This window comes from Barbus barbus (genome assembly GCF_936440315.1).
Source record: "Barbus barbus genome assembly, chromosome: 3".
NCBI classification, from domain to species: Eukaryota; Metazoa; Chordata; class Actinopteri; order Cypriniformes; family Cyprinidae; genus Barbus; species Barbus barbus.
The window spans coordinates 19,533,292-19,545,354 of NC_136731.1; positions in this window are offsets into that span (position 1 = coordinate 19,533,292).

Here is a 12,063-nt window from a genome sequence, read left to right on the forward strand (position 1 = left end):
GCAAGAATTGGACCTTAAGATATAGTGTGTCAGCATATGTGAACATATTTCAATGTACAAAATTTGTATAATTTAAAGTTTTCAGTCCTCTTTCTATAAATTTGTTGGACTCTTCTTATAATTTCACTTACAATAACTTTGGGAACAGGGTTAAATAGTTTTAGAAGAGTTGTACAATTCCCCATTACGGCGCCCTTGCCAGCAGGTGCATACTGATTTAATGTTTTGGTAACACTTTAGAATACTGATCCTTTGTTCATGAATAACTACACAGGAACAAGTGACTAATGCACTATTAACATTGTAGTAACTACTATTACCTAACAAGAAACTATGATTATTGATTTAGTAAGTAATAGCGCTCAGTTGAAACTGGTTGTTCCCTATTAGCTAATCAATAACTACTATTTTTTTATATATCCTGGAGAACTACTAAGAACTACTGTAAACAGTTTCATAATTAACGTGAATTATGCATAATGTATAATTCATTCTAAAATGAAGATCATGGTAACCCACTAGTAATGACTCAAGAATTATCAAATTCTTCTAGGAACTACTAACTACTTGGATCAGTATTCTAAAGTGAAACGCATCATAACTCCCTAATATTGACTGACGTCATTTTAAGCGTTTGAGATATATGTAAGGTTTTGGATAGTAATGACTCAAGTGTTACTACATCCTTCTGAAGAAACTGCTAATTATTTGGATCAGTATTATAAAATGAAGATCACGGTACCAAATCTAACAAAATGAATTACTAACCAAAACCTTACAAAAACCTTAAAAGTTTACAATGACTTCAGTCATTACTAGGGAGTTATCACGATCTTCACTTTAGAATACTGATCCAAATAATTAGTAATTCCTTTAGAAGGCTGTAGTACCACCTGAATAATTACTATCCAATGCTTCACAACACTCTCAAAAGCTTTCAATGATTTCAGTCATTACTAGGGAGTTATCACGATCTTCACTTTAGAATACTGATCCAAATAATTAGTAATTCCTTTAGAGGGCTGTAGTACCACCTGAATAATTACTATCCAATGCTTCACAACACTCTCAAAATCTTACAATGATTTCAGTCATTACTAGGGAGTTATCACGATCTTCACTTTAGAATACTGATCCAAATAATTAGTAATTCCTTTAGAGAGCTGTAGTACCACCTGAATAATTACTATCCAATGCTTCACAACACTCTCAAAATCTTACAATGATTTCAGTCATTACTAGGGAGTTATCACGATCTTCACTTTAGAATACTGATCCAAATAATTAGTAATTCCTTCTGAAGAATTTGGTAATACTTGAGTCATTACTAGTGGGTTACCATTACCTTTACTTTAGAATTAATTATTCATTATGTATTATTCATATTAATTATGAACCTGTATACAGTAGTTCTTAGTAGTTCTTAGGGAGGTATGAAAAAATAATAGTTACTGATTAGCTAATAGTGAACTACCACATTCAACTAAGCACTATTACTTACTAATTCATTAATCAGTTTCTTAGTTACTAGTAGTTACTAGAGTGTTAATATTGCGTTACTCATGTGTTCTTGTGTAGTTATTCATTAAAGATGGAACCGTATTCTAAAGTGTTACCAATGTTTTTAAAATGCTGGGCTTTTTGTTAGTTTTTTACATACGGTATTAGTTTTATCTAGCATATGTTATAGTTCTCACAGGAAAAATATAGGATTTTTGCCTCAAAGGCTTTTAAAAGTATTTTGTATTCATAGAAAGTAGCAGCATGCAGGTCCACATGGAGTCTGCAGCCGCAGAAACATAAATCTACTTACATTTTTAGAAAATTTGAAAACCTGTCAATCAAAAAAATTCCCTACCTCTTGTGTGTCCGTTACATATTTTTGAATAAATTGATCCTGGTTGCAGCTATCAATGAGATTGGAGTACCTTTAACTCCTTTGAACACATTGAACATAAAACAGCATTTGCCACACAACATTTGCATTTTACTCCTGTATTTGACATATTTCTGAGTGAAACTAGAAATACATAGAGAAAAGAATAATAGGATGGAACTTCATCCATCAGAAACTGATTGGATCAGCTGAAAAGTTGTTTCCCAGGCGGAAAAAGTTATTAAATTTTATGATGAAATATGATGACAAATATAATTGTCTTTGGAATAACAGTAACACTTTACTGTATATCGGTAGTCCATTTTAGACATTCTGCTGACTGTAAGTAACTTTGCAGCTACATGTCAGCTACCATTCACCAACCCTAACAATCTACTAATACTTTAATCAGTTATTTGACATGTAGTTGGAAATTAATGAGTTAGCTGACATGTATTTACAAAGTTACTTATAGTTAATAGAATGTCTAATGTTGACTACCAAAATAAAGTCTAACCAGAACAACTTGTGTGGATGAATACTTCACAATAAGACCAGAAATATGTATAAAGATAGTAAATTGAGTTGATTTTGAGTTCATGTCTGAGTTCAGCTCAAAGACTAAAAAAACAAGTCTTCAGATAATGCCTGGTCCTATCTAACAGAGACTATTTTCCCTAGCGAAAGTGTTGGTTAATCTGTTGAAAACATAGTGCTTTGCCCTGTTGTTGGTGTAGGTTAGTTTGTGCCCGTCTATCCAGCCCCCGCACACCTACGCAGACTCCCACAACACGAGCACAGATGGCACACTCAAGGGGTTCTGGGAGAAAACAGGCAGTCCATCAGAAAACAGATTTCCCACAGAGAGAGAGGTGTATTAGAGAGGAGGGTATGGGAAATTTGATAGTTGGCAGTATGGAGTCTGCTCACAAATTTAATGCAGCTGTTGGTCTGAGCAGAATTTTACTTTGTGAGTGAGCGAAATAGAGGTAATACCATCTGAGACGGACAAGGGCGGATTATGAATGTTCTATTTGTGAAGCTCCGGTCCTGCTACTGGTTTAATCACACCGACTGCACGGCTTGGCTGAGCAGCTGAATTCCTATTACGGCTGCTTGGCTAGCTTACCCTATTCTTACCCCTATTCTATAGGGCTCAGTGCATCTTTATACCACCTGATCTCACTATGAACTTGTCTTCATCTTGTTTTCTTCTTATTGAAACCATTCTGAGTTGACCCAGATACCACAACCACCTCTCTGACCCACACACCTGCAGCATCCCCTCTATGACGTCAAACCGGATTTCACTATAACCTTATAATATTAAACCAGCTGTAATGGTTTTATTGCTTTGGTGGGGAGTGGCGTGTCCGAGCAGAATGGTTATAAAGACAAATGACCTGTGGTTTCGCTGCAAAATATTTCTGCTTTATTGTCTTTCACAAATCAGCATGTAATGAAATTAGAGCTGGATGTACCAATCAATGTGAGTAAAAAAAATGCAATTACGAGAGCAATTACGAAGGGGTGTCTCGTGGGAGATAAGGAAGAGAATGAAAACGTATTACAACCTGCTTTCCTCTCATCTGTCCTCTTTTACACCTCTTTCTCAAGGGGGGGGAAACAGCTGTGCAAACTTTTGAGAGCGCCAGAATTAATTTCAGAAAGATTGCAGAAAGATTGAAGGGCAAACAGTTATGCCACATTATTTTTGGTATTTCAGTGCAGAAACCTAGTGATGCTGGATGATAAAGTGTTGTCACTACAACATAAACCAATGCCAGGTGGAGTTTTAACAGTAGGTGATGGGTTGTAACATTAATAGATATTATGGAGCATGGGTGTTTCCTCCAAGGAAGCAAGGGAGGCAAAACCTCCTCAAAGGCAGTGTCTCGCATTGTTCCCCATTCTATTGCCCATGCAAAAACACATTCCGTGTGAATGGCCTCTTATATTCCTAACTTTACTGGACATAAACACTCTATTAGCAGCCATACAACTGTATTTTACATTAATTAAGAATACTGTAGCTCACTTTGTTCCTATGTTCCAAGTATTGGTTTGATTCCGAGGTAATGTACATGTATAGCTACAATCCAAGACCTTTAGGTCCTATCTAAGCATCTGCCAAATAACAAATCTGCTGTAAATATTTAACCATTTACAGAATTTAACTGTTCACACTGCTGAAAAAAAACAGCATATGCTGGTTAAGTATGGTTTGAAGAATGGCAGCTGGTTTGAGCTGGTCCTTAGTTGGTCATGAGCTGGTTAAGCAACTAGCTCCTGCTCAGCAGTGGTGGAAAGAGTACTGAAAAAATATACTCAAGTAAAAGTACCATTACCTTTCAAAAAATGTAGTGTGAGTAGAGTAAAACTAATTGTCCAAAAAAACTACTTGAGTAAGAGTAAAAGAGTAGCCTATTTAAAAGTACTCATGAGAATTGAGTAGTGAGTACTGAGCTGTGGATTCTACCCTGTCTTAAAAATGCTGTACACTGCAATTTATACATTTAAGAAACGTTGTACATTCTGTAATTCACATTATATTGTTTGTCAAAAAGAATGAAGAATATCTATCATCCAGCATTTTTAATTTTTACTGCCAACTCTTTAAAATTCTCAGTACAATCATCCCCATTTAAATCATAAAGTTTGAAAAATAGATTTAAAATCATGTGTAAGGCCACTGAGACAGCATGCTGTTGTTGCACATAAAATATTAATGTTTAGAACAGTGCAAATACAACACCATTAGAAATTCATAGTTCAGCATCACACAGCATGATATGGGTTAAAATGAGAGCCCATTTCTCTCAAAAATGCTGCCAGTTTTGTTTTGCAATAAAGAAATAAGAATAACTAAACTTGATAATTTGTTACAATTTTAACATAAATGCACATTGTTCTAGAAGGATGGCGTCATGCCATACCTTTTATACATTTACTCGAATTGTTATGTTGATAAAACAATTTGTAAGGAAAAATGCATTAAATAGCAAAGTATTTCTGGGGAAACTTTTTCAAAAGAAAACACAAACGCACGTCTCTTTGCTGAGCCGCAGCGGTCTCGGTGAATCAGTTGCATCAACAACAAAAAGTGTTGACCTTGAAAATTGTTTATGTGCCAGTGCACTTGCTAAATTAAGGCGGATTGTAGGCTATAAAATGGATTTTTAAAAAAAGTTTATTAATGAGCTGCAGTTTTGTTACATCACGTGCTGACACAGATGCTGTGTATTAACGCCACGGGTCATCAATAAGGTGCAGATTGATCCTCAATTTGAGTACATTATTTCAAATCGTTTTACAGGGTTTCCAACACACTTTTTCACAGCATCACGCGCTCAAACTCATCAAAAGTCAACAAGTTCAAAAAGCAACAACAACTTATCCAAGTGACTGCAGCAGAACGCACGCGAGAGCGACGAGGCAGCACAGTGAGTGGGAACTTACCAAACGTGGCACTTGCGGGAGTTAACACTGAATGCAATACCCGAAACCTCACACCAAATGTCATGCCGTGTAGAGAGGCAAGCATACATACAAATCATTTAGTAAGCAGAAATCCGAAATTTATCTTAACATATTAGAGGAAGATGTGACTGAATTGATGCGTGAAGAATGCACTTCCAGAAGCCATGATAAACAGCAGCTGGCAGTTAAAGTTTTCTATGCACAATTTGATTTGACGAAAGTCATGAGACCGATTACTATCTCTCTATCCAATCACATTAATGGATAAAAATAAAATTAAAATAAGCATGTAACGACCGCAAACGGAGCAAAATAGCGGAGTAAAAGTACCGATACATCACTTAAAATGAACTCAAGCAAAAGTAAAAGTACACAATTATTAAACTACTCAAAAAAGTACAATTACTGATAAAAACTTCTTAATTACTGTAACGTGAGTATGTGTAATTCATTACTTCACACCCCTGCTGCTCAGGACTACTGTAGCTCATAACCAGCTTATAACCAGCTCATGACCAACTGGACCAGCTCCAATTAGCTGCCATGCTTTAAAACATATCTAAAAAGCATATGCTATTTTTTTCAACAGGGTAATCAATCTCAGAATGCATTGCAACAAGTAAAAAGATACTTAATTCACTACCAAAAAGTAATAAATATTTCTAAACACAACCAAAATGAAATTCAGTTGAATTAAAATCCATCTTGCTCAATATTTGTTTGTGCTGTATTTTTATGTTGCCTTACATACTAATGCCAGCCTCTAGTGAAAGTTACCATACAACCTACCAAAAACAGGAAATTTTACTTAAATTTCTGCAAAGTGAGTGGACCCTGCATGTTCATTTGTGACCCTGGACCACAAAACCAGTCTTAAGTCGCTGGGGTATATTTGTAGCAATAGCCAAAAATACATTGTAAGGGTCAAAATTATCCATTTTTCTTTTATGCCAAACATCATTAGGATATTAAGTAAATATCATGTTCCATGAATATATTTTGTAAATTTCTTACCGTAAATATATCTAAACGTCATTTTTGATTAGTAATATGCATTGCTAAGAACTTCATTTGGACAACTTTAAGGCAATTTTCTCAATATTTTGATGGTTTTGCACCCTCAGATTCCAGATATTCAAATAGTTGTATCTCGGCCAAATATTGTCCTATCATAACAAACCATACATCAATGGAAATATTATTTATTCAGCTTTCAGATGATGTATAAATCTCAATTTTGAAAAACTGACACTTAAAACTGGTTTTGTGGTCCAGGGTCACATTTGTTCTAGGATGTGAAGAAGAAAGGGTGTATGGGAGAGTGTGCCATTTTACAGTAACAGAGTGTTTTTACACTGCAGTGGAAGTAAGGGCCTGCGGCTCTTTTAATTGGCTGCGTATGAAACAGCTGGCATGCCCGCCGTTTGGGCTGTATATCTTAATTAAACAGAAGTGCATGCTGGGCCGGATGCAGCCTCACTGAGAAGCGGAAGATGTTGTGTGAATCACACCGATGTCTCACTCGCACAAACACACAAGTAGACGCATACGATCACAAGGGTGGTGTATCCATGAGTCCGTCTCTCTCCATCACATCATGTCCATCACTTAAACAGACATACAGCAGGATGCTAACAGACAGCTTTGCTTATGCCATTGAAAGTTTACTGTAGTCCCGAGTCCCAATGCACTAGTCTGCTTGAGCAGTGTTAAGAGAAGGACGCAGTGTAGATGCAGTGGAGGCTGTTAAAGGCTCATCTTTTATTCAGCAGGGATGCCTGCTGATTTGAGGCACTCAAATAAGAGATGTGACTGTGCTAATGTTGTTCCCCCCACAATCAAGATTCATGAGGCCTAGGTGCATGTTTGTGCCTGAAAGAGAAAGGAGAAGAAAGGGAGAGGGTACAGCTTTCTTTAGATTTCTTTAGCTCGGCTTCAAAGCATTGCTGCATTCTCAGCACGATTTCTATTTTTAGCGGCCTCACTACATCAAAGCTTTAATTCCCTGTACTTATACAAATGAAACAATTATTTAGAACTCTTCACCAGGCTTAGATGCCGCAGTGTAACACACATCAGATAATTTTCCCATTATTTACCTTGTAAATTGCATAAAGCCTGTTTTACACCACATGAAAATCGGTCTTATGAACAGGTTGCAGCACTCACACTGCACGCTTAAGCAGCACTTCAAGTGGAGTTTTGACAGGGAGTGATTTTGTGCCCAGTATAGCATGGTGATCTCAGAAAAAAATATGTTGAAAGTACACTATGAACCTATTTATCAGCACAATTGTAAGCAATATGGGGTTTTATGAAGGATTTTTTTTTTAAATAATATGAAATAACAGTGAACTACTCAAATTATTTTTAAAAAGAGCTTTTAGGCATGATGACCAGGCCCTCTGCATTTTTGGTGATCAGATCATGATTGAATGGTACTTAACATTAAAAGCCCAGTATACAGTAAATGCACCCAAGATGCATTAGAAATAACATTTGGAGAGGGTCTGAGAAAGATTGTAACCACATTTAATGAAGATGTAAATGCAAATGTGTTTTTCTTGCACATTCGGCTTTGTAAGAGGTTACGCTGCAGATATAGCAACACATACAGTATGCCACTTTGACATACTGAAACGTTAAGGCGTTATTTTGTGAGGTTGTGGCAGTTTCTTTTTATTCTGGTCTAAGAAAGATAACAGACAGAGCTCTCTTGTGATCTGCTGACTTAATTTAATTTAATAATTGAATTTAATAATCAATACCCTATGAATTATTGCCCTGGACAACACTTTTTTTCTTGTGTATTGCTTCTCTCACTCACATTTTCTCTGTGTATTTTTGTGAAGACTTTTTCTCCCTATTATCTTTCACTGTGGCAATTTTTGCAAAAAAAAGGGAAACACAATAGACCATACAGTATACTGTACCAGATTCGGTTTCATGCCGTGTCAGTTAATTACCATTTGGATGCAAATTCACTTTCACAACGATCAAGTTTCTAATTCCTAAAGGCCAACTCCTGATAGTAATTTTATAATTTACTAAAGGAAAAAAAATCAATGTATATCAATATTTTCTGTGTAGTTCCACATTTCTGTTACACAGTAGAAACTCTCTTCTGAAGGGATCACGCGTGCCTGCTGTTGTAATTGGGCTGCTGCATCATTTACATGCTTAGCGTTGCGGTACAAGAGAGTAGAGTTACACATCGTCGCCCCGACGATGAACTCACTTACCCCGCCATTAGTCCCAAGGTCTAAAAAAAGCAAGCATTGTGTTAGACATTAGGCACGGGGGTACAGCAACAGTTGCCATTTCACCCACAGCCCTGGGCAAACGGTGAATATTAGAATGCTGGCCAGCTGTGGCCCACCTCGATCTCCCTGGGACAACCTCAACAACAGGAGGCTGCTCCACGGCTGAGGTACCTGGTGATACCACTGGGCCGACCCCTGTACCACCAGATTGATTTTGCTCACCTGGCAATCTAAGCTTCGGTACTGGAGGAGCGGAATCGACAAGATCCGATACGAGTTGAGGACCTTCAGGCATTACTACCCACAAGTCCACCTCGTACACCTCATACACCCTCTCCTCCGGTTCCCGTTCCCGTTCGAGCTCCACCACCGGCCTATCAGAAAGAGCAGGAGCAGGGTCCCTTTGGATCCTAGCCTTTAATAGCGACCGATGAACTCGCTTCACTTTGCCCTCCTCATTTATTGGTGCAATGCTATACACTGCACCCCCAGATCTAGGAGCCTCTACCACCTTATACACCACTGGATTCCACAGGTCCTGGATTTTATGGCGCCCTCTAACGCCGCTATCTTGGCAAACCCCTCCACAAAGCGGCGGTAATAACGGTAATAAGCCCAAAAAGGAGCGGAGCTCGGAAACACTGGTGGGCCTTGGCCACCGAGCCACCGCCTCAATCTTTCTTGGGTCAGTCGAAACACCATCAGCTGATATTACGTAACCAAGATATACTACCTCTGGGTGAAAAAATGAACAATTTTCTAACCTCGCTTTAAGACCCTCACGCTTCAGCCTACTCAGGACAACCTCCAAGCGCTCCAGGTGCTGTGTCACTGAGGAAGAAAAGATGACAATGTCATCTAAATACAATAGTAGTGACTGGCACTGTTGATGACCGAACAGCCATTGCATTAGGCGATGGAATGTACCCGGGGCATTACACAGCCCAAACGGCATCCGGTTCCACTCGAACAGCCCGAATGGGGTGCAAAAAGCGGTCTTGGATTTATCCCTTTCACTAACAGGGACCTGGTTATACCCACTGGCTAAATCCATGGTGGAAAACCAGCGGGGACCTGTCAGTGCATCCAAGGACTCCTCGATTCTCGGAAGGGGGAAAGCATCCTTCCTAGTCTTGGAATTCAGTTGGCGGTAGTCCACACACATGCGTAGACTACCATCCTTCTTTTTAACCAAGATTATCGGGGATGCATAAGGACTGCAACTTTCCCGTATAACCTGTGACTCCAACAGTGCATCAATGTGGGCCTTCAATAGCTCATACTCTGAGGGTGGTATATGGCGATAACGCTGCCGGACAGGGGTGTCATCCAATAAAGGGATGTCATGCGATAGTAGACCAGTGCACCCCAAGTCTCCCTCATGAGCAGAGAACACACACCGATACTCCTGTAATAAGGCCCTAACATGATCCTGATCTTGTGCTGACAAAACAGACAGGTCAATAGAATTAATTTGTTCCTCCACAGTGGAAGTATCCTGCGCACTATGGGAACCAAAAGCAGCAATGACAGAATTAACCTCAGTAACCCCCCTGGGCAGACTCCCCACATAAACGCTTGTGAGAGTGCCCAGGAGGGTCCGAGGATATAACATTACATCCGTAGTCCCTACGTTTACCACTGGTACGGAGACCGTTCCCCGGATCACCCGCACCAACGATGATGAAGCTAATAGTCCAGCTGGTAAGCCCAACTCTGTGGGCTCAAATAGCACAGTCTCCTTTGAGAATTGCTCAGAACAAGTTGCCAGCACTAATTTTAACGTACCACCTGGAATGCGCCATGCTCGACGGCCTCGTATTCTAACCTGACCCACCCGATTGGCATCTAAACGAGCACCCACCTCGTGACAGTGCTGAAATGCCTGAGTTACAAAATTGGGGGCCTGCAGTAGTGAGGGCAGTTCAAAAAGAGCAGGGCCATGCTGCCCAAAGAGCTCCCGGTAACAACGGCTAAGGATATTCATTCCCACAATCCCTGGTACTTTAGTGCATAAGCCGCCAGCGGGATCTCTGACAACAAGCACCCCACAATTTGACACCAACCTGCCACAGAGCTCGACATCCAACTCTACATAACCGATATAAGGGATGTCCAGACCATTGGCAGCCCGCAACTGCTTAAGTTCACGACGCAAAGAACTATCCACTACATGTTCAACAAATTGATCGCGTAAAAGGGTCTCAGAATTTGACATGACATATGGTTCCTGTTGCTTGACGCCCTCAAGGAGGCTCATTAGCGCAAGGGAAAACTCTAGCAAAGTCTCCCCTTCCCGCTGCTTTCGTGAGAAAAAGGCCTCCTGCAAGGCCACATATGACTGTGAGCAACCATATAACTCTTGCAATGCAGAAATAATTTTATCTGGGTCCCCTTTTTCAACCGTAGAACGGTGCCAAATCTCTTCCTGTGCTTCCCCCTCCAAATGGTCAAACAAAAAAATGCTCTATCAGTCACAGAGAGGTGATGCAATTGCATACACGCCTGTACTTCCTCGATCCACTCCTCAATGCTGATGCCAGTCCGGCCATTAAACTTTGAGCATTTTCGATCCCGAAGTACGAAAACAAATCTTTCAGGCTGAGCGGCACCCATACCCAAAGGTACAGGTGCCCCAACAGGTATTACTGGAGCACTAAATGCTGCACTTGGGCCCGGCAGTTCAGCAGTACGTTCCTGATGCAATTTCTCATTATTAGCTTTTAGCTGCGCCACCAACTCCCTTAACTGTTGCAATTCTTCCTCCATAATAAATGCACTTACCAATCATAGAGGGAAGCCAACTGACAGGGGAGATCCGGTTCACACCAGCTACGTCGCTGTTTTGCCTCAAACAAAAACAAGATACAGACAAACACCTACTGGATTGTGCAACAACAAAAACTATTTTTTTTTTTTTTCATACATACCCACGTCCTCACCCAAACACACAAAAAAAAAAAGGACCCTGCCGACTACGCCAAAATGTAGCGTTGCGGTACAAGAGAGTAGAGAGAATTGAGGGGTGGGTACCTCATTCTCAACTAGAGACGCCAGAAAGGGCAATATATGATCGACTACGCCACCCCGGAAAACCAGGGAAATAATAGCCCTAAGGGCACACAGATTCGTTTTGAATGGGTGGGTGAGAAAACATGAGTCGTGTACATAGACGTAGAAAAGTTTATTTTAATCAATGTTGAATAATATATAGCTAAAAAGATTCAAAGTTAAAAACTCCTACATTAGCATTTTAATAATGATGAACACCATCAATCGGCATCTATTCATACACACACAGTAAATAAACTCAAATTTAAAGGAAACAAATTAACCAAGAGCAGAGGTATCTGGAGGTACAGGCCAGCTGCCAAATTGGAAAACAACCCCCCCAAATAATCCACTACAACTACCCAAATGCACACGTGAAGGTTAGATGCCAGA